The sequence below is a fragment of the Mustela nivalis genome (genome assembly GCF_964662115.1).
Source record: "Mustela nivalis genome assembly, chromosome: 8".
Classification (NCBI taxonomy): domain Eukaryota; kingdom Metazoa; phylum Chordata; class Mammalia; order Carnivora; family Mustelidae; genus Mustela; species Mustela nivalis.
Window position 1 is genome coordinate 129324211 of NC_139027.1, and position 20342 is coordinate 129344552.

Genomic DNA, 20342 nt, shown 5'->3' on the forward strand with positions numbered 1-20342 from the left:
GGAGCCTGTTTCTCCCTCTGCCTGCCTCTGCCTCTGATTGTGCTCGCTCTCTCTGACAAATACATTTTTTAAAATCTTAAAAAAAAAAAGAAAAAGAAAAAGAAAAGGACAGCAAGATCACACGCATCCAACGGGAATGCCTTAGACATGAATAAAGATGTGTACTAGCCCTGCAGTATCCAACATGATACCCACCAGCCACCTGTGGTTATGGGGCGCTCAGAGCTGGCTAGTCCGGCTTTAGACGCGCTATAAGTATAAAACACACACCAGATTTTGTTAGTGTGCAAAAAAAAAAAGTGAAATAACTCTTCAATCGCTTTTTAAAAAAATACTGATGCTGCGTTGAAATGATATTTTTGATATATTGGGTTAAATAATTTTTCAAGGTAACTATACTTGTTTCTTTTTACTCTTAAAACATGTCCGCTAGAAAAACTTTAAGATACATTGGTGGTTTGCATTTGTGGCTTCAAATTTTCTTTTCTTTTTTTTTTTTGTAATAAAACACACACAATATTAGATTTATCATTTTCACCATTTCTAACGGTACAGCTTAACAGCATCAAGTTCATTCATACCATTGTGTAACCATCGCCACCAACCCCTCCAGAACTGCTTCACCCTCCTCTACAGCAGCTCTGCCCCTTTAAACAGCAGTTCCCCATTCCCTCCTCCACCGGAGTCCTGGAAGCCACCATTCTAGTCCCAGCCTCTCTAAATCCGACTGCTCTAGGTAAGTGAGTCGTACAATATCTGTCCTTTTGAGTTTGGCGCATTTCATGCAGCATAATATTTTTAAGGCTTATGACGTGCAGCACATGTCAGAATTTCCTTCCTTCTAAAGGCTGCATGACATTCCATCATATTTATGTACCCTTTGATCTACTCATCAGCTGGTGGATCTTGGGGTTGCTTTTCCACCTTTGGGCTGTTGTCAAAAATGCTGCAAAGAGCGTTTATGTACAAATATCTATTCAAGTCCCTTCTTTCGATTCTTGAGTATATATTGGAGGAGAATGTGGATGGACAGCACTTCACGAGTACTGTCCATAGCAGCCCTGTTGGAAATGTCCCCAAACTGGGAACGGCCCAAATGCCCAACAACGGTAGAAGGGATAAGCAATTTCGGTGTATTTGCATGCAACCGTGCCGTGAGAATGACCGCGTGTCCGCTGCGGTGCGGACGAATCTCACACAGAACACCGTAGGTATTACACAAAGTTCAAACGAGGCAAAGTGAACCTGTGCTGTCAGAAGTCAGGGTGATGACTGCTCCTCTCTGTGGGCCACGAGGGGGGCTGCTGCGGTCTGGAGGGCTCTGGTGATCAGGTTTTGGCTGCTGGAGCCCCAGTGCTCTGTGAGAAGTCGCCAAGCTAAACACTCAGCATAGGTGCTGGGTTTCGTGTGTAGGTTGGGCTGTTATAAGTTTCGCAAACAATGCACAAACCCTTTGGTCCAACAATTCTAGTTTTAGGAATTAAACCATAGATACGGGTTTATATGCGTGAAATAAAGTGTGTACGAAATGATCCACAGCCGTTTCTTAGTAGCAAAACACTGGAAGCACGCCAGCTCACACCTCTAGGCTGGCTACTGTCAAAACAGTGAAGATGGGGGTGCCTGGGTGGCTCAGTGCGTTAAGCTTCTGTCTTCCGCTCACGTCACGATCTCAGGGTCCTGGGATAGAGCCCTGCATGGGGCTCTCAGCTCTGCAGGGAGCCTGCTTCCCCCTCTCTCTCTGCCTGCCTGTCTACTTGTGATCTCTCTTTCTGTCAAATAAATAAATAAAATCTTAAAAAACAACAACAACAACAATGAAGATGGGACTCCTGGGTGTCTCAGTCAGTTAAGCATCTGCCTTTGGCTCAGGTCATGATCCCGGAGTCCCGGGATGGAGACCTACATCAGGCTCCCTGCTTAGCGGGGAGCCTGCTTCTCCCTCTGCTCTTCACCCTGCTTGCATGCTCTCTCTCTCATATAAATAAATAAAATATTAAAAAAATATACCTAGTGTTGGCGAGGATGGGGAGAAATGGAACGTTCGTGCCCTGCTAGTAGACAGAAAATGGAGTCGCCGCTGTGGAAAACAGCATGGCAGTTCCTCAAAAAACAGAAGTCGAGTCACCATATCATTGGACAATTCCACAACTCCCGAACGACTCGAATGTCAGCTCTTACGCAGATATTTGTACAGCTGTGTTCTTAACAGCATGATTCTTAGGAATCATAAACGTAGACGCAGCCCAGGTGTTTGTTCACGGGTAAACGAGCAGCATGTCTGTAAAACCACGGAAGACCACTCAGCCATACAAGGAGAGACAGTGTGACTACAGCACCGGCGAAGCTTGAGTTCACTGTGCTCAGTGAGATGAGCCCGTCGTGGGACAAATGGTCCCACTTGGAAGCAGCACCCAGGGCGAGGCACGTCACGGACACAGGAAGCAGAAAGGGGGGTATCAGGGGCAGGGGGACACGCCGGGGGAGTTGTTCAAAGCCTACAGTTTCAGTATTACAAGAGAAGAAGGCTTCTGGGGATGGATGGGGTAGGGGTAGGGCTACAGTGCGAATGTACGGAGTACCACTGAACCATACACCGAAAAATGGTTAAAAGGGCAAATTTTATATTATGCATGCACATTTTGCCACAATTAAAACTTCTAAAATGGGAGGGGTCTCTAAGGAAAGGTGAGAGAAATGTTCGAGATACAGCGGTTGATAAAAGTCAAGGGGAGAACAGAATGTACGGGGTGTTCCCATTTGTTTAAATATATCAAAATGTTAAAGAGAAGACAGAAGGATAGGACAGAAGTGACCTTCCAGATCAGATCACCACGTACAAAGGAGTCCCAAAGGAAGCGGCTGGGACGCGTCTCCCCAGTCTTCACCCCTCGTCACTTAGAGAAAGTGGGGGGGACTTGATGAGGTGCTGCATGGGAAGAGAGGCCTGAGGGACCCCCACCCCTAATTGAGAAGGCCAGAGACTGCGCATCCAAATGCCAGGCCGGGGACCTGGAGGGGTTTCTGGATCAGATGAGGCTGGGCTTGGGGGAGCTGGCAGGGGGTCATCTTGGGTCCCAAGAAGTTGGAGATGGACTTGGGATTCCTAGAGTTGAGCAAGGAGTGGCAAGTGACCCCCCAGGAGGAGAAGAGCATCCACCAAGGTCAAGAGTGAGAGGAACCTGAAGCAATGACCAAGTTCAGGGAGCCCCCAACACCATCCCACGATGGAAAAGGGGCAGTTTGAAATGTCTTCTGCTAGAGCACTGGAGGCCCGCCAGGATGGCGGCAGCTCTGGAAAGATCTTTCCTCTACCCTGGCCGCCTCCGCCCAGTCCCCTCAGCCCCACCCGAAGGGAAGGGAAGAAGGAATGGAGAAGGAGTCCCCACCCCACCTCCCACCGTCGCCAGTACAGGGAAGAAGGTCTAAACCCAAATCAAATGGGCAGTTCCCTTGAGTATCCTGACTGGACATTGTAGATTTGAGTGGAGACCATGTTTGTACCTGAGAAAGTCAGAGAACTGTCTGTTACCCAAAAGCTGTTGAAATAACACGGTTCCAGTCCATGTGCTCTCCCATTGTTCGGGGGCAGGCAGAGGAACGAGAGGAAGCAGAGAGAGGGAGAGAGAGAGAGAGACGGAGAGGGAAGCGGAAAGGTCTCTTAAGGCCACGCCCAGAACCAGCACAAGGTTGCTTCGGTCACATTCTGTTGACCAAAGAGAGATCCAAGGCCAACCCATATTTGAAGGAAAAGGGGGAATAGGGGAGCTAGGTCAAAGTCACATTGCAAAGGGGCATGGGAAGAGTAAGAAATGGGGAGTTGAGTCCACTCTCATAACTACTCTACCAAGAAGGCCTTGCTTCCCTTGCAAGGGAGGCTGGGAAATGTAGGCCGGATGTGTGTGCACAAAGAGCCCTGCGCAGGCCAGGCTTACTTGTCTCTGCCACACCCGCCCCTTCCCTTGCTGATGCCCATGTAGGCACATGCCTATGCAGGCACACACCTCCTGTGCTCTCTGCCCAGCTGAGGGCTTAGTGAGAGCCTCTCTCCTCTGGGCTAGATGTCCTGACTCCCCGCTGTGCAACCACTCACTTCTGCTTCCGGGAACTCCATTTCCTCATCTGTAAAATGGGGATATAACAATCACAGTTGCCTCCCCTTGACATGGTGGTGATGAAGGCACACTTCAGTTCACGAAAGCCTCATATTTTGCAAAGAACCGGACAACACTGTGCCCTCCAAAACATTAGGTAACTAGAGGACACAAGAAATCAAGACCTGTGTGCAGATCTGGGGAGATGGGTTACCAGGGCCTGGGGGAGCGATCAGAGGAGCTGCTGCAGAACTGGTTTCTGCAGCCAAATCTTGACAGGTGATGAGTAGAATCAGAATAGACCCAGGAGACAGAGAAAGGCATGGCAAGGAAGAGGAACGGCATATGCAAAGGCGTAGAGGCTGGGACACACATGGTAAGTTAACAGGTCCTATGCCCTACTATTTAAAGCAGAAATTCCCAAAGGGTGGGATGTTGGCTGGGCCAGGAGCTGACGCACACTTACATGCTTGTTCCTTGGCAGGATGGGTTTGAAAAAGGGGGGAAAGAAGATTGAGAGATTGAAAACAGATTATTGGAGAGAAAAGCATTTCAGGCTTGAGACAACTGTCTCTGCAGCCTCTGGCTCCTGTCCCACCCATTCCCCAGCCCTGACACAAGGCCAGCTGGAAGAAGGTGTTTCTCCCGGGATTGTTCAAGCCGAGGGCCTGGCTGGCAAGGGCTAACGCCTACCCCATTCCTGCCTGGGTGCCAAACTCTGCACAAGGCTTATATAAACCCATAGCCTGACAGCGTGCCTTAGGCCACGTGGAACGCTCCTCAAGATATCTTCTGTTACTGTTCCCAGTTCCCAGATGAGTACATTGAGGCTTAGAGAGGTTAGCTGGCTTACCCACCGCCACACAGCCAGCCAAGGTTGAATCTGACCAATTCCACTGCCTTATTCTGGGCTTGGGGTGTAGACAGAGCAGGGTGATGTCAAAGCAGTGAGAAAGACTGTTGCAGGGGGTACAGGGTATAGTGTGTAAGGTGGTAATGTTCAGTGAGTGTTCAACTCAAAAGTCAGATTTGGGGGCTGTTTGTTACAGCAGCTTGACTTAATCTATCCTGACTGATACACATCATGATAAACAAAGTTACATGTAAGTCATAAAAAGGTTAGGACTTCCCCATCTTCCTCGCAGAAGCAGCATTATTTTTAAAACTGTAGTTTAAATTTTATTTATTCTTTTAAAGATTTTATTTATTTATTTGACAGAGAGAGATCACAAGTAGGCAGAGGCAGGCAGAGAGAGAGGGGGAAGCAGGCTCCCTGCTGAGCAGAGAGCCCGATGCTGGGCTCGATCCCAGGACCCTGAGATCATGACCTGAGCTGAAAGCAGAGGCTTTAATGCACTGAGCCACCCAGGAGCCCCAAAACTGAAATTTAAGTAAAAAAAAAAAAGATTTGTTTATTCATCTGAGAGAGAGAGAGAGAGAGTTGGGGGAAGGGCAGAGGGAGACAAGCAGACTCCCCACAGACCACAGAGCCTGATGTGGGGCTGGATCCTAGGACCCAGGATCATGACCTGAGCCCAATCAAGAGTCAGACACTGAACTAACTGAGTTACCCCGGCGCCCCTAAAAACTTAACTTTTGAATGTTGCCCAAATACGTGCAACATAAAATTTTCTGTCTTAACATTTGAAAATGTCCAGGCCCATGGCATTAAGAACATTCCCATGGTTATGCTACCATTGCCACCATCCATCCCCAGAGCTCTCTTCATCCTGAGAAGCTCAGACTCTGTTCCCATACATGGACTTCTCATTCCCTTCCCCCAGCCCCGGGTCACCACCCTTCTACCTTCTCCTGCCCTAGGTACCTCACGTAAGTGGAAGCGCACAGCATCGGTCCTCTTGTGGCTGGCTCCCTTCACTCAGCAAAAGGTCCTCATGGTTCATCCATGGCATAGCCTGGGTCAGAGTGTCCTCCTTTTTTAGGGCTGAGTACTATTCCATTGCATGTATAGACCAAATTCTGTTTATCCATTCATCCGTCTATGGACACTTGCACTGCTTCCACGTTTTGGCCTTTGAGAGCACAGATATCCAGGGCAGCATTTTTAAGCAAAGTTGCTGGGGGGATACATGCACTGACCAAGAAGCCAGGAGACTTGAGGACTCCAGGCTCCACCACTAACTTGCTGTGTCGCTTTGGACACATGGCTTTCTGTGTCTGATTCAAACTTTCCTCACTTTGCTGCCTACCTTATGGTAGCGAGCGAGCTGAGACCCAGTGAGACAGTGCCGTGTGGACGCTCTCTGTGAAGGGAAGCCACAAGGGACCGTTCCTGCTGTTACTCAGTGTGGGGGAGGGCAATGATTTCCCAAAGGCATGAGTCACTCATGGTGGAATTCCAGGCATCAGGAGATGCTGTTCTGGGCAGCAGAGACGAGATTCCACACAGAGCCGTGATCCTGACCCTGACCCTGAGCCTGCCAGGGAGCCACACCCTTTCTCCTTGGCTGCTGGCTGTTGTGAGGAAGGAGTCCATGTATGTCATATCATACGGTCCATAGGGTAGAGACCGCAGTCCCATTGCCTCATATGATTGTTAAGGAGGCTCAGAAAGGCTGATATACTTGCCCAGGGCCACACAGCCAGAGAGCAGTGGAAGCTAGGCTAGAACTTGAAGCTCCCGACTCTCGGGCCTGCACCATACTGGCTCCCACATGGTTCTGATTCTAGGAAGAGGGCATAGGAGCTGGAGTCTGGAAGAACAACTGGGGCAGGGGAAGAAGGGGACCGAAACCCGGCCTCCAAGGGAAGGTGGAACTTTCTTCTTTGGTGTCTCATGGAGATTGACCTAAGAAACTTTCAACTTACAGCACTCTCCGGACTTTGCAAAATCCTGAGACCACTAGTGATATAATAGCTGCTACTATTGTCTGAACCCTTCCCAAGTCCCAGGCTCAGAGCTGAGCATGTCACATGCCTGATTCGCTTTCATCTCCCCTAGGAGCTAGAAACCAGCATTATACCATTCGAAGGCCTCCCTAACCTTAATTCAATGGTATTCTTAAGGTCATAAAATGCGAGGAGGCCACCGCTGGCTTTGAACCCAGGGCAGAGTGCCCGTGGACTCTCTGTACTGAGGCGCAGTGATTGGGTACAGCTGTGAGGTGGAGGCAGTGGAGACCTGACTGCGCCCATTGTTCAGGTGGGAACATGGAGGTTTGGAGGAGATGAGTGGCACGTGGGCAAGAGGTGGACTCGGGGCGGGGCCAGGGCAGGCTTCTGTCCAGGGTGTCCACTCCGGGGAAGAGAAAGCTCTACCAGGAGTGCCTGGCCCCTGCCAAGCCTTGGTAAGATGGGGAGGGGACAAGGACAGAATGTGGTCCCCCGCCACCCAGCAGTAACCGCAGCGGCCAGATGCAAGGAGCGCCAGCTGGGCTCGTGGTCTTCGGCTGGACACTTTACCTGGATTATTTTACTCCATCTTCACCCATGTTGAAGGAATCCACTTTCCTTCCCCTGATTTGAGTTCAGGAGGGGAACTCATTCGTCCAGCGGACCAGGCTAGAGGTTGTGGAACTGAGGTGCTAACGTCGGGCCTCTTCATCCGTCCTGCAAGTTCCCCTCCCCAGGCTGAGGCCCCCAAAGCAGCCCAAGCCACCCCTGCTCAGCCCGCTAGGCCCGAGGCTCTGGAAAGTCCATTTGCCAAGGGTCCCCAAATATACGGTTCTCAGAAACCCACATTGCTTGGGTGGATCTGATGGCCTCCCCGGTTCTCTGCTGGCCACAGGATGATCCACAGGGTGTGGCTAGAGGGATGAGCCAACAGGGGGGCCAGTGACCCCACTGACAGCAGGTCAGCCCAGACAAATGTGGATTTCTACAGAAGCCTTCCCTGCCCTGCACATGCTCCTCTTAGCAGCAGCCTAGGAGGAAGGCTGTGTCTCCCAGGCACCGTCCTTCTGGGGCTCTGGAGCCAACTCCAGTCCATAACCCATTGCCCATTCGCTTTCCTGCCTCCAATCTTCTCTCCACAGCCTTGCCTCTGTTCTAGTATGGGGTGGGCAGTGTGCCCAAGAAATCTCTTCTCCAGCCCCAGGGGCTAAGCTGTTCAAGCTTCTCCAGTCCCGTTGGCTGGTTTTCAGGGACCGGCTTGTGTATTGGCTGGGTTAAGTCATGTTAGCCGCTGTAACAAATACCTCTAAGATTTCAGTGGCTTTCTGCCACAAATGTTTGATTTTTTTCTCCCATAGTCTTGGCAGGAGGACCGTGCTCTCTGTCACCATTTAGGGACTGAGACTCTTCCTGTCTGTGACTCTGCCTTCCTCATCCATCCAGAGTCCTCTCCATTTAGCGGGCAGATGGGGAAAGAGCAAGGATCATAGGCCAGACCTGAAAACAATGCACTTATTTTTGCTCCTATCTCATGGGCCAAACTCAGTCACATGACCAAATCTAACTTCAACGGAGGCTAGGAATTGCAGTCTCACTGTGTGCCCAGAAAGAAGAAGGCTATTGGTGAGCACTAGCGGGCTTCCATGGGAATGTAACCCAGTTCTTGCCAAGGAGACACAAAGTTTGCTGGGGTTTCTGAGCAGGGCTTGCCTCAAGTTTAAGAAGCCATGTAGGGAGAAGTTCCTCCATTCTTCCCTTTTAGGTGGTTGTGTGAGGAAATGACATCTGAAACTTTGGCAGCCATGTTGAGACCATGAGGTACCAAGCCTGAGCACTAAAGCCAATACACCAAGGATTCTGGAGCTGTGGTATGCTTCCTGGGTGTCATCACTTGGCCTCTGGACTAACCAATCCTGGAATGACCCAACCTGCAGATTTCTTGACCCCAAAGGTCCTCACAGTTGAAGTCAGGAATATTGGGTGATTAATTCTATCACTTAGATCCTCAAATCTCCTACCTGACCTATGCTTGGGAATGAATGCTGAGAACACCTAAGCCATTCTACACGGTATTGTGCTTCTTTAGGGGAAGGGATGGGGAAGGTACAGCAGTTCAAACACAACATGAACAACTACGTGCCGGGCCCTTGATATACAAAGAGTCTGTCTATGTCTGGATTCCAATCTTGGCTCCATCACCTCACCAGCCCATGACCTTGGGCAAGTCACTCAACCCAACCTCTCTTTGCCACAGTTTCTCCATGACTAACACTGGGGTGCTTAAAGACATTCCACCTACCTAGTAGAGGAGTAAATGTCCAATTCCGGTCAAGAGTTTACCACGTCATCAGTGAACATGAACCAAACAATCCTGACCAGACCCTGGGAGGTGTGAGGAATATCAACCCCATTGGAGAGATGGAGGATCTGAAGTTCATGGAAGTGAAGCCCAAGGGCATACACATAAGGAGATGCAGAAGCTGGATCTGCACCCAGGTCTAGCTGAGCACCTACTATGTGCCCAGCATGGTGGTAGATGTTAATTTCATTAGCCCACTGGATGAGCACAGGAGATGGCATTCTTGTTGCTATGACTACTTAATCCTACTGAACACAGGGGAAAACCATGGCTCAGGGAGGTGAGGAAACTTGCCTGCAAGCAGGGTCTAGAAGTCAGCATTTGAACTTGGGTCTGGGTCCAAAGGTTTCTGCTTTTTGCTATTTATAAGCTTCCCTCACGGGGACCCGCAGACTGTGACGGTGGAGTCTCGGGCATCAGACGAATATTACTATTGGCCCCCAGGGCTGCTCCCCAACTCCTTCCCCAGAGCTGGCTGCCAGTCCAGCCTGTCTCCAAGGTTGCCCTGGTGATGGCTGTAGGAAAATAACCGGGATCTGGAGTTGAAGAGCCTGCAAAAGGGAAAGTTTGACTCACTTTATAAAAGCAGAACTTTTTTGAGCTGATCCGTAACAGAATAGGCTGTCCTGGGAGGTGATGAGTTCTTCGGTCCTGGGAGAGTACAGGCAAAGACTGGCGGCCAGTCTTCTTCTTCTGTGAAGAAGGTTGTAGAGGTAACTCCTCCTTGGAAAATGATACTGGATTCAAAGGGCTCTCAGTTTTGAAAATCTGTGATGGTCAGATTCTCAGACTCCGGTCTAGGATGGCATAATACTCAAATCTAGGAGTCTTGGATTGCATTGTTTTCCCTTTTTGTGTTTTCTGTTCCCCCTTCAGATGGTTGGACTATGAAGCAGCTACTGACTCAGGAAAGGGATGTTCCAGAGAAAGCAGAGCATCGCTTTTTAGGTTTTAAAAGCCTTTGGGACTGTGGCTGTTCCATCGGTCTGGATCCTGGGGTGAGGGGCCACAAAGCGGCAGAGGCCTGAGGGGGCACGCAGCAAGGATAACTGAGAAACAAGCTTTGGGGGTGGTTGTTACTGCACTGTGACCTAGCTGACCCTGACAGATACACATCTCCCCTGACCCTCCCTCCTGTCCTCCTCCCAAACAAGCAAGCCAGGAAGGGAGCCAGAGAAGAAGCTATGAGTGAATATTTTTTTGAATTGGGTGGGTCAGCCTGACCCCAGACAGCTTTGAGGACTCCAAAAGCAGGGTGAGACATTGAAAGATGAAATGGTCATGTGGTGTGTCTAAGCCACGGCCCGAGACACCCTTGCACGGAGACACAGCCGCGGGGGAAAATGCACGCACTCCCTTCCTCCCTCCTCCCTCCTCCCCACCCCCTTCTTCCCTCCTGTTCTTTCTCTATCTCACTTCTTTTTCTTTTGCACTTTGTAATTTTAAAATATTTCAAACACACAGTTAAGCACAGAAAATACCCATTTGCTATTTGCCCATCCCCTAGTTTAACTGCTGGTAATGTTTTACCATATCTGCTTCTTATTTTCTTTATAACCAGCATTTGCTAAAGTCAATAATATTCGTCATGATATTTCCTCTTTAAAATCTTGAAGGCAGAGAGTTTTGTCTCCTCTATTCGTTGCTTTATTTTTTGGAGGCCAATGATAACGGTTGAGTGAATGGGTCTCATTTAACTAATCCTCATGCAAGTTGTTATTATCATCTGCAAACAGGCCCAGAGAGGCAAAGTGATGTGTCCGAGGACACACAGCGAGGAGGCAGTGAAAGGGGGACGTGAGCTCAGGCAGGCTGAGTCCAGAGCCCAGGCATTTCCTGCACTAGAACTCTCTACGGGGCTTCCTCTACGGGGATGTTCCTTTGCGTTCTCTGTCCACCTGTCCCATCTAACCACCATCCACAGAGGAGACCCAGGGGAGGCAGACCAGGGTGCAGAGACCAGGCAGGAGCAGGTCATTCCCATCCAGGCACCTGGGTGGTCTCCGTAAAAGCTGGAGTCCTCGCTCTTGCCCAGGGGTGGAGACGGAACGCTCCTTCCCAGATGAGTGACCTTTGGGGTTTGTTATGAGTAGAGATTCTTTCTGGGGAACGTGATGGCTGATGCTGGGAGCCTGGGTCCCCAGACTTAACCCACAGGAATGTGGGGCGGAACCTTCAGGCCTCTGCCCTGCAGGCCAGCTCTCTGGGCCGCCTTGGGCCAGCCAGAGGAGGGCGGTTCCAGGCAGCGGTCCCCGTCGCTGGGCCTTCTGGGGAAGTGAATTGGGACCTTGGCTTCCTAGGCTAGAAGGCAGCTCCTTAAGGTAATAGAGGTCCAAGCTTCAAAATCTAAGAATCCTGGGGTCTGCCTCTTCCTAGTTGTGTGACACAGGACAGGGGCCCAGCCTGGCTTGGTTGGTTTTGACATCCATCAGACAGAGCTAATCATTATCCCAACTCACAGCAGACCTGGGACTAGGAAGAGGCGGGCCGAGTGCCCAGGACGTGACATTTAGGGAGGCAGGAGAGATTCCGTGCCTTGTAAATTAGGTCCCTCTGTCATCTGACTGCCAACCCTAATCCCAGCCCTTCCTCCCAGGGCTGTCGTGGGAAAGAAATGAGCTTTTCTGTGCAGAGCCCACAAGCACCGCGCCTAGCACACGCCTCGGGCACATTCTGTGAGAAATGCCGCTGCTTGTTTGTTATTCTTCCTGACTGGTCTTCAGAAGGAGGCTGGGCCGCTTCCCAGCCGCGGCCCCGTTTCCCGGCTGTCTCCATGGCCAGCGTCTTCGTGCACCTGTGCATACGGCACAGTTTTCAAGATTTATCGCCCCTTCTCCTGGAATTTAATTGCTGTGAATTTCCTGACCTTTCTTGTCTTATGGCTCCTGCTTCACAATGATGGTTAATATTTACCACGTGCTTAGCACGCGCCAGGCCCTGTGCTAAGTGTGTATATACCCCCACTCCTAATCTTGTTTTTTTTTTTTTTTCTTTTCATTTGAGAGAGAGAGAGACAGAATGAGAGAGAAAGTACAAGCAGGGAGAGGGAGAAGCAGGCTCCCCGGGATCAGGACCTGAGCTGAAGGCAGATGCCCCACCCAATGACCGCATGAGGTGGGAACTGTGATATGTCCATTTTGCAATGGACATTTTGCAATGCAAAGGAGCCAAGGCACTGGAATGTGAAGTAACTGGTCCTGGGATGAACTGTGGAGGGCGGGGTCTCAGGGGAGGCCAGGGTGGTCTAACCGCACAGCCCGCGTGATAGAGCCCAGACATGAGCCCTTCTGCCTTCCACCAGCCTGTGCCCTACGAGGTGCAGGCACATGACTCAAGCCAGGGACCCCCATGCCCGCTGGGGGAACTGACTTCCCTGAGCTAAGTCACAGGGGGATGGCCCAGATGCCTTCTGGGCCTCACCAGGCCACAGCGGGCAGCTTCTGAGCTCTTCCCGGACCAGACATCGGCTTCTGCCTTCAGGCAGCTGTGGTCATGACCCTGAGCTCACAGGCATAGAGCATTTGCCCTGAGCCAACGGCGTGCTCCATGCCCCACATCCAAGACCCCAATCAGTCCTCACAACATCCCTCTCATTCATGACTGTCTATGTCACGAACGAAGGAGACCTCCAGGCACCTAGCCGAGGACACAGCCCACATACATGACAGGTCCAAGAGTGAACCCCCATGTGTCTGAATTCCAGGTGGGCTGGGAGGGGGTGAAGACTTGGCTGCTGAGAACCTTGTAGACAGCTGCCCCCAGTCACACATTCCGGGCCCCCTCCAGCTGCTGGCAGCCACGGTGAGCAAAGTGGGATTAAGCCCAGGAGTCGTTCATCGCTGGGGCTAGGGCTGAGGCTGGGCTGGAGAAGAAGACATGTTTCTGGGCTGCAAGGACTCCCGGGCTGGCCACTCCATGCCCCGGCCCTGCGCCCCAAAGGCACACACACATTGCTTTGGATGAAATGGAACACGGGGCAGGAAAGGTTTGATCTGGGCGAGATAGCTCATCGCCAGCAACAATGCTGAGGTTTGTCATTTGCACCAATTGGTCCCCCCCCCCCGCCCCCCGTATCCTAACTCCTTCCTTGGTAATTATCTTTGATCCTGGCCACCCAAGTGGGCATCCCATCTGGTCACATGCAAACTCTGCTCAGGACTGGCCTGGGGTTCACACCCTGCAGGAGAGTCTGAACCTTTCCCTGGCATTCTAGGCTGTTGCAGAGATCCCTCAGTCCTCCCCACTGTTGCTTGCACCACTCCCACACCCCAGCCCTGCATACCGCAGTCTTTGCTAGTGCACAAGCAGCTCATGCTAGTAGTACAGTGGCCTGGGCCTGTCTCTTTGCCTCTCCACAGGTGAGTCCCTCTGCCTAAAGGGTCCTCCCTCCCCCACAAGGCTTCTGGATGTTCTCAGGCCAGGCTGGGCACAGCTCTGAGCTCCAGGCCAGAGGGCTGCTGTGCAATTTAATACCGCACTGATGATGGGGAGCTTAGTGGTTAAAAATGCAGGCTCTGAACTTCGGCATGGGTTCAGACCTGGCTTTGCCACTTACCCATTGTGGGACCTTGGGCTGGCATCTCTGAGCCTCTGTTTGCTCCTCTGAACATAGAAAGAATGACACAAACCACTCCATCTGGGAGCTGAGGAGCTGGAAGGGTTTCACGCTGGGCTCAGGGCCTGCCACCCTCCAGCCTTCAGAAAGCATGGGTGTTTGTTTACCGGCCTCCGTGCCCGGTGTAGAGGTAGAGGCTCGTGTGGCCCCTGCTCCCACAAACAGAGACAGAGAGGGAGATGTTCACCCTTTCATATCCATTGTGGATGGATATGGTCATTAGTCCCACCCCTCTCGCCCCGACCTCCCAACCCCCCAGATGTTCACCTTGACCTTGAATCTCGCTGGGGCAGGAACTAACTCAGATTTCTCTCCATAACCTCAGCATCTCAATCCCCGTAGGGACGCTCAGTAGATATTTAAGCTGAAAAGACTTCCGTAACAAACACGGCCCTTGGGGGCGTGACTGGGGCAGTACCCGGCACATACAAGATCATTCCATTCTAGCAACATCTCCATGAAGTGCGTGCTGTTATCGTCACCCCCATTTTACAGATGGAGAAACTGAGGCACAGAAAAGTTGAGCGAACTCTCCAGAGTGATACCGCCAGTGAGGGCCAAGGTCCGGATTTGAACTCAGGCAGCCTGGCTCCAGAGTCCACAGGCCACGTGCCTCTCTTACATTGATGCCATTTTCCGGGGGTGTCCAGAAAGGGCCTGACCCCCCCTGACCCAGCTCAGGAAGCTGGACCAGGAGGACCCAGGGCGGGCCTGAAGACCTCACCCCCTATTCCCTGGGGAGCTCCTCAGCCTTCCACTCCCCAGGTGTGCCGGGAGGAAAACAAGGCCTCAGCGGCAGCCTTTGCTGTCTCCCCATAGGCTGGCACTTTGAGGCCTGGGGGTGCCTCCGGGGATCCCAGCCCAGCAGCTGGGCCGGCCTCAGGGCCAGTGTTTCCGTAAACACACCAGCGGGCCAGCCCCACATGGCCAGTCCGTGGGCTGTTGGCCTCGGGGACCGAGGTTTGGCTGACCCTGTGAGGTTTCCTCTCGCACGGCCACTTCCACCCCCTCTGCCTGGCCGGGCTTCCAGTAATGAAGTGTTTTCTCTGGGGCTGGTGGGGCGGGGGCGCTGGGGGCCTCCCTGTCCCACTTCCTGCCCTGGGCTCCTGGAAGCTGGTCCGGAGAACCCTCACTGTGGCCTTGGGCAGCCCGTATGCTCCTCCAACGTCTGAGGGTGACTTTATCTCTGAGGGGGGGAGGTCTTGGGATCCTGAGAGTGGGGGCTGTGCCCAGAGGGAGGTTGTGGCTCGTCCTTTCTGAGGGGTTGTGGGGTTAAAGAAATAGCTTCTCTTAGAGACAGAGCCAGGCAGCTTGAAAATGGAAAAGCAAGTCTCAGCTGTGGCTCCGGCCTCCTCCCCGCCCGAAGCCAGTGGCTGCAAACTTGGGGAAGGACTGGTCGGCATGAGCTGCCATCCCCTGAGTGCAGCTATCCCCCAGCCTGTAAGTCTCAGGACAACTCTGCTCGGAAACTGAGGCCCAGATAGGTGGAGTGACTTGCCCAAGGTCACACAGCAAAGACAGAGCCAGGATGTAACTGGGTCTCTCTCTTCCTTCTGAATCACTTCTATCTTGTTATCTGAATCCCAAACAGTGGAAACCAGGAGATGCTTCCAGACCACCTTTAAAGAGGCACAGTGGTAGGGCCCTGGCGGCTGCTGGGGGGTGGAGAGGACCCAGAGCCCCAGCTGGGGGCCCCCACCCTCTGCTTCCTACCAAACCAATTAAACCATTTTCCTTGGGCCTGTATTAAATATTAGAATTTTGTATGGGAGTTTGTTCTGAATGGAGGTCTGCTGTCTTGGAGAGGGGGCTCTGGGGTGACAAGGAGCTAGGAGTAGGGGTTTCCCTTCCCCTACCTGGGGACCCTGGGCTCGAGCTGATCACTGGCTGGTGACTCACTTCCTGCTTAGCACATCCTTCTGTCCTGTGACCTCGAACCCTATGGGGGCGGTCCCTAACCGGGGTCCTCCTAACCAATGCCCTCCCCACCCCCAACACACACAGGGACTGGGAACAATTAACTTGTGCCTCAGGCCAGGCCAGATGTTCACGTGGGTATTGGTTTTGCTAACCACATGTGACTCAGGGCTCCCTCAGAGCTGGAAGGCTCCCAAGAGGCCACAGAGGGACACCCTGTCATGTCACAGTGGGGAAGCTGAGGCCCAGAGAGGGCAGGTGACTTCCCGAAGGCCACTCAGGAGTAGACAGGAGGAAGGAGGGCGGCATTCTGATGGCTGACCCGGAGCTTTTCTACGTCTCTGCTTGTCTCTGGATGTCTCTGTCCCTATCCCCACCCCCAGCCACAAATGTCCTCCCCAGCTGACACAGGGCCCTCCGCGCAACCAGACCTCTCCAGCTTTATCTCCGTCTGCCTCCCACTTGGCTCTCCAGGCTTTATCCGGACTCAGCTATGCACAGCTCCCCCAGGGGCTCCTGCTCTCACGCCACCTCCAGGCCTCAGTTCTCCCGTCTTCTGTTTAATTAATTGCCTTTTTGCCTGCACAACTCCTCCTCTTGCTTCACGGCTCAGCTCAGCGGTCACCTCCTCCAGGAAGACTTACAAAGCCACCTCTCCCACCTCCCAGACTGGGTTAGGTCTTCCTCTCTCATTGCTTTCCCACTGACTGTGCTGTAATTACCCCCCCCCCATCTCTCTCTTCCCCTCTAATCTGTGAGCTCGTTGGGCAGAGACCTTATTGTAATTCTTTATGTACGAGTAGGGGATGGCCCACCACATTCAGTGTTTGTCGAATGAACGCGTGGGTGGATGGATAGACAGATAGATGGATGGATGGGTGGACGGTTGACTGGATGGATCTATAGCTGAATGGATGAATGGACAGACAGAAGGACCAATGCTCGAACAGATAGATGGATTGATGGACAGATGGATGGACGGGTAATGGCACCTGTTGGGACGCAGACTGTGAGAGGTAAGTCCCTGGAGACTGGCTATCCCCACGGATGGAGGGGCTCTCTTGGATGGAGAGGGAGTAATCTAACTTATTATCTGCCTCCTCCGAGAGATAGCTGGCCAAGAGCAAAGCTAGCTCTTCCCTGACACCCAGTCCCTCATGAGCAACAACTCATTCCAACTCAGTGGGGTCTCCTGAACGCTGGTAATCAGTCGACATCAACGAGTCTATAGGAACCCCCTCTGCCTCCTGATGTTCTAGAACTCTGAATTCCTGAGGGCCCTCCCTCCATGCCCCGCTCTGGGTCAGAGCTGCCACTCCGTGCTTCTGGGCACAAAAACAGATTCCTAGAGCCAAGAGGTTGTACAAAATAGTGGGTTTGCCCCTCTCCTACTTAACAGACGAAGAAAGTGACAACAAGCAAGGCCAAGGAACCGGCCCGAGAACGTACAGCTACAGAGCTGGGGTTAGAGCTTTGGTCCCCCGGTTCGTTCACTCATTCAAGCACGCACCAAAGCCGTATCTAGCACCTAACGCTTGCCATGTTCAGCGCCTTCTCCTTGGCATACTAAGTCTGTAAATAAACCCTCGTGCCAATTTCCAAAGCCCTTTCCATGTCCCTTCATGACTTCTTCCCTGCTCCCCAGCAGGCTTATCAATGCTTCACCAGCTCTACCCTTGGCACAGCCCGGGGCCAACCCCCTCCCCCAGCAAGTGAGAACCAGCTCATTGCCAGGCCTCCTGGGTCCCAGTGCTATGGGAAGCCGTGTGCAGAGGCAATCCCATGTGTGTGCCGAGAGCTCCACATCCCAGCCCCTCTTTCGGAGAGCACCATGCTGGTCCCTGCACACAGAACATGGGCAGCGCAGACTGAAGCCGGGTGTTAGACTGTCCAAGCCCCACAGCTGTCCCAGGGGTGGGAGAAGGAGCTCAGCACGGTTGAGATCTGGGATGTCAGGGTCAGGGGGCAGACCTCTGAACTCCCGTGCAGACTGGGGAATGTGTGGAAGAGGGGGCTGGGGAGAGGTGCCAGGGGGCGAGACTGGTGCAACAGGCAGAGCTCCACCAGCTCCTCCCAGCGTGGCCATCAGCAAGGGCAGCGTGGAGACAGCCAGTCTTGGAGAGATGGGGCCTCATGTTCTGGGGCAGGAGCCCAGACCACGGCAAGCCATGGCCATTCACTGGGCCCATCCTGCGGGCTTCTGATGGAGGAGACCCTGCTGAAGACACGGAACAGGTTGGCATCGGAGGGCCCAACCGAGGTCCAGCTGCACAGAACAGAAAAACTTCTGGGGACAAATCAATGAACTGGAGAACCAAAGAAGAATGTGGAAAAAAGACAGAACCCAAAGCTGCTCCTAGGATAAAATTCATACGGCACAGACTTGGCCAAGGAAGCACAAGCAAAGCGCTGGGCATGGCCTCTGGGTGGAGGCAATGAAGAACCAGCGTGCCTTCTCGGCCCTCTCCTCCAAGGTGACCTTGGGTGACTCCCAAACAGAAACGGCATACAGAACACCAGTGGGCCCCCTTAAAATGCAGATTCTGGGGCGCCTGGGTGGCTCAGTGGGTTAAGCCGCTGCCTTTGGCTCAGGTCATGATCTCAGGGTCCTGGGATCGAGTCCTGCATCAGGCTCTCTGCTCGGCGGGGAGCCTGCTTCTTCCTCTCTCTCTGCCTGCCTCTCTGCCTACTTGTGATCTCTCTGTGTCAAATAAATATATAAAATCTTAAAAAAAAAAAAAGCAGATTCTGCTTCTGGGCGAGGCCCGGGATTCCACATTTCACAGGAGCACCTGGAGGGCGCTGACAGCCCAGCACACACGTGGGGAGGGAAGAGCCACAGGGTCAGCTCCAAGATGGAGAAGACCTGCTTGACCCCACTGGACTCTTCAGGAGCAGACATCAGCCTTCCATTGGGTCAAGTCGCCGAGATCTGGGGATTTGTGGCCTCAGCATAGCCTAATGTACGCCAATGAACACATTAGGAGGAGGGAGTACCATTGCGTCAGGCAACCAGTGTTCACTGAGTTGCTGCCATGAACTCATTTGGGGCCGCAGGCGCCACCTTCCTCAGGCGGCACTCACTGCCCGGGGGGCTCACCGCATGAGGTCTGGGCACCCGAAAGGGACAGGCCCTCCTGGGCCGCTCGCTCGGGGTATTTAGGAGCACCTCTTACCACAACCCAATCCCAGCACCGCAAGTCAGGGCGGAGTCAGGATTCAAATCCAGGATCTTTGGATTTAGGAGCCCGTGTTTTATTCCAGTAATGCAAAGAGCAGCCGGGCTCATTCTGGGGTCTTGTTGGGGGAGCTGCAGCCGCCGCCAAGAGCCTCATGGGTTCTCTGGACTGTCTCATCCCTCTGGCACTGAGCTTGGCCCTTTGGGGGGGCCTGCCCCTGTGTAAGCCGTCAGCAAAGTGGCAGTTCTTGCCGCAGGACTTTTGACACCCCGAACCGCATGTAGGAGGCTCATCTCTGACACTTGTACCACCAAACACCCCGATGCCAGCCCACGTGCTTCCGGGACTGGCCAGGCCCCAGGGTCTCCTGCTGACCGCATGCTGCCATCCCCAGTGACGAGAGCGGACACGTTCCAAGCACACGGCCACACTCTGACTCAGAGAGGCCCCCGGGGGCAGGGGTGGGGGGAGGATGGTGCAGGGAGCACTTCGAGTCATCTCTTGTCACCTCCCTGGCCCTCACTGACCCATGACTCCTTCACGGTCCTGGGAGCCCACGGCAGCCTCACCGCCTGGCTGTCAGCGGAGCTCGTTCCTTCCCCGTGGCCGTGAGCAGTGTGCCTCCTGCCAGCTCCTCCCCACGTCCAACTTCTCCTGTCTTCCTTCTTGCTTCAGACAGAGAAGAGGTTCCGGGAAAAACTGATCAATGATGATAGAGGTCAGAAGAGTGAGTACCTGGAAGGGGCATGAGGAACCCTCTGGAAAAGTATCTTGCTCTGAGTGGCGGTGACAGGGGTGTGCACGTATGGGAAGAGTTATCAAGACGTTTATATCACACTGGCACATTCCCCTTGAACTAAAAAATATATGCCACCGAGAGTTTTATAAGCAGTAGCCAAAATAAAATCACAACCAAAACCATGACAGAAGGTTTGGGAGCCCGGGAGACCTGCACTGAAACCTGGTTCTACTTTCTCGCTGTGCAACCTTAGGCAAGTTACTTAACTTCTCTGAACCTCCCCTCATTGAGGCATAGATTGTGAAGATTAAAACACCACTTTTTATAAGAAGTACTTAGCCCAGGGCTGGCTTCCTCTGCGTGCCCTTTATGTTATCACTTTCATTGTTCTTAAAACCAGGGGTCCTAGCAAGGACGGGTGGGGCCCAGGACTGGTCTTCCCTGAGCACAGACAATAAGATAGGCACAGGGTCTGCAGAGAATTTAAAGACAAAATGAAACCGATGAGAAGTCAGTATATAAATAGAAACCGTGTCAGTACATAAATGTAAATCCTGTCCATCATAAAGTACTTTGTCCTGAAAAC

At 52.7% G+C, this 20342-nt stretch overlaps 1 long non-coding RNA gene across 2 annotated transcripts in view; it reads right to left on the bottom strand.

The window, feature by feature from the left end:
• Positions 1–397: 397 nt before the first annotated feature.
• LOC309871563 overlaps positions 398–20342 on the bottom strand; it is a 53431-nt gene continuing 33486 nt past the window's right edge. Inside the window, exons 2-3 of one of the 2 annotated variants that reach the window (XR_014315349.1) lie at positions 5920–9857; positions 398–1467 (exon numbers count right to left, since the gene is read on the bottom strand). This is a non-coding gene — a long non-coding RNA (uncharacterized lncRNA). Of the gene's footprint in view, positions 1773–5919; positions 9858–20342 lie in introns of both variants that reach the window. The other variant, XR_014315350.1, reaches the window with a different exon arrangement.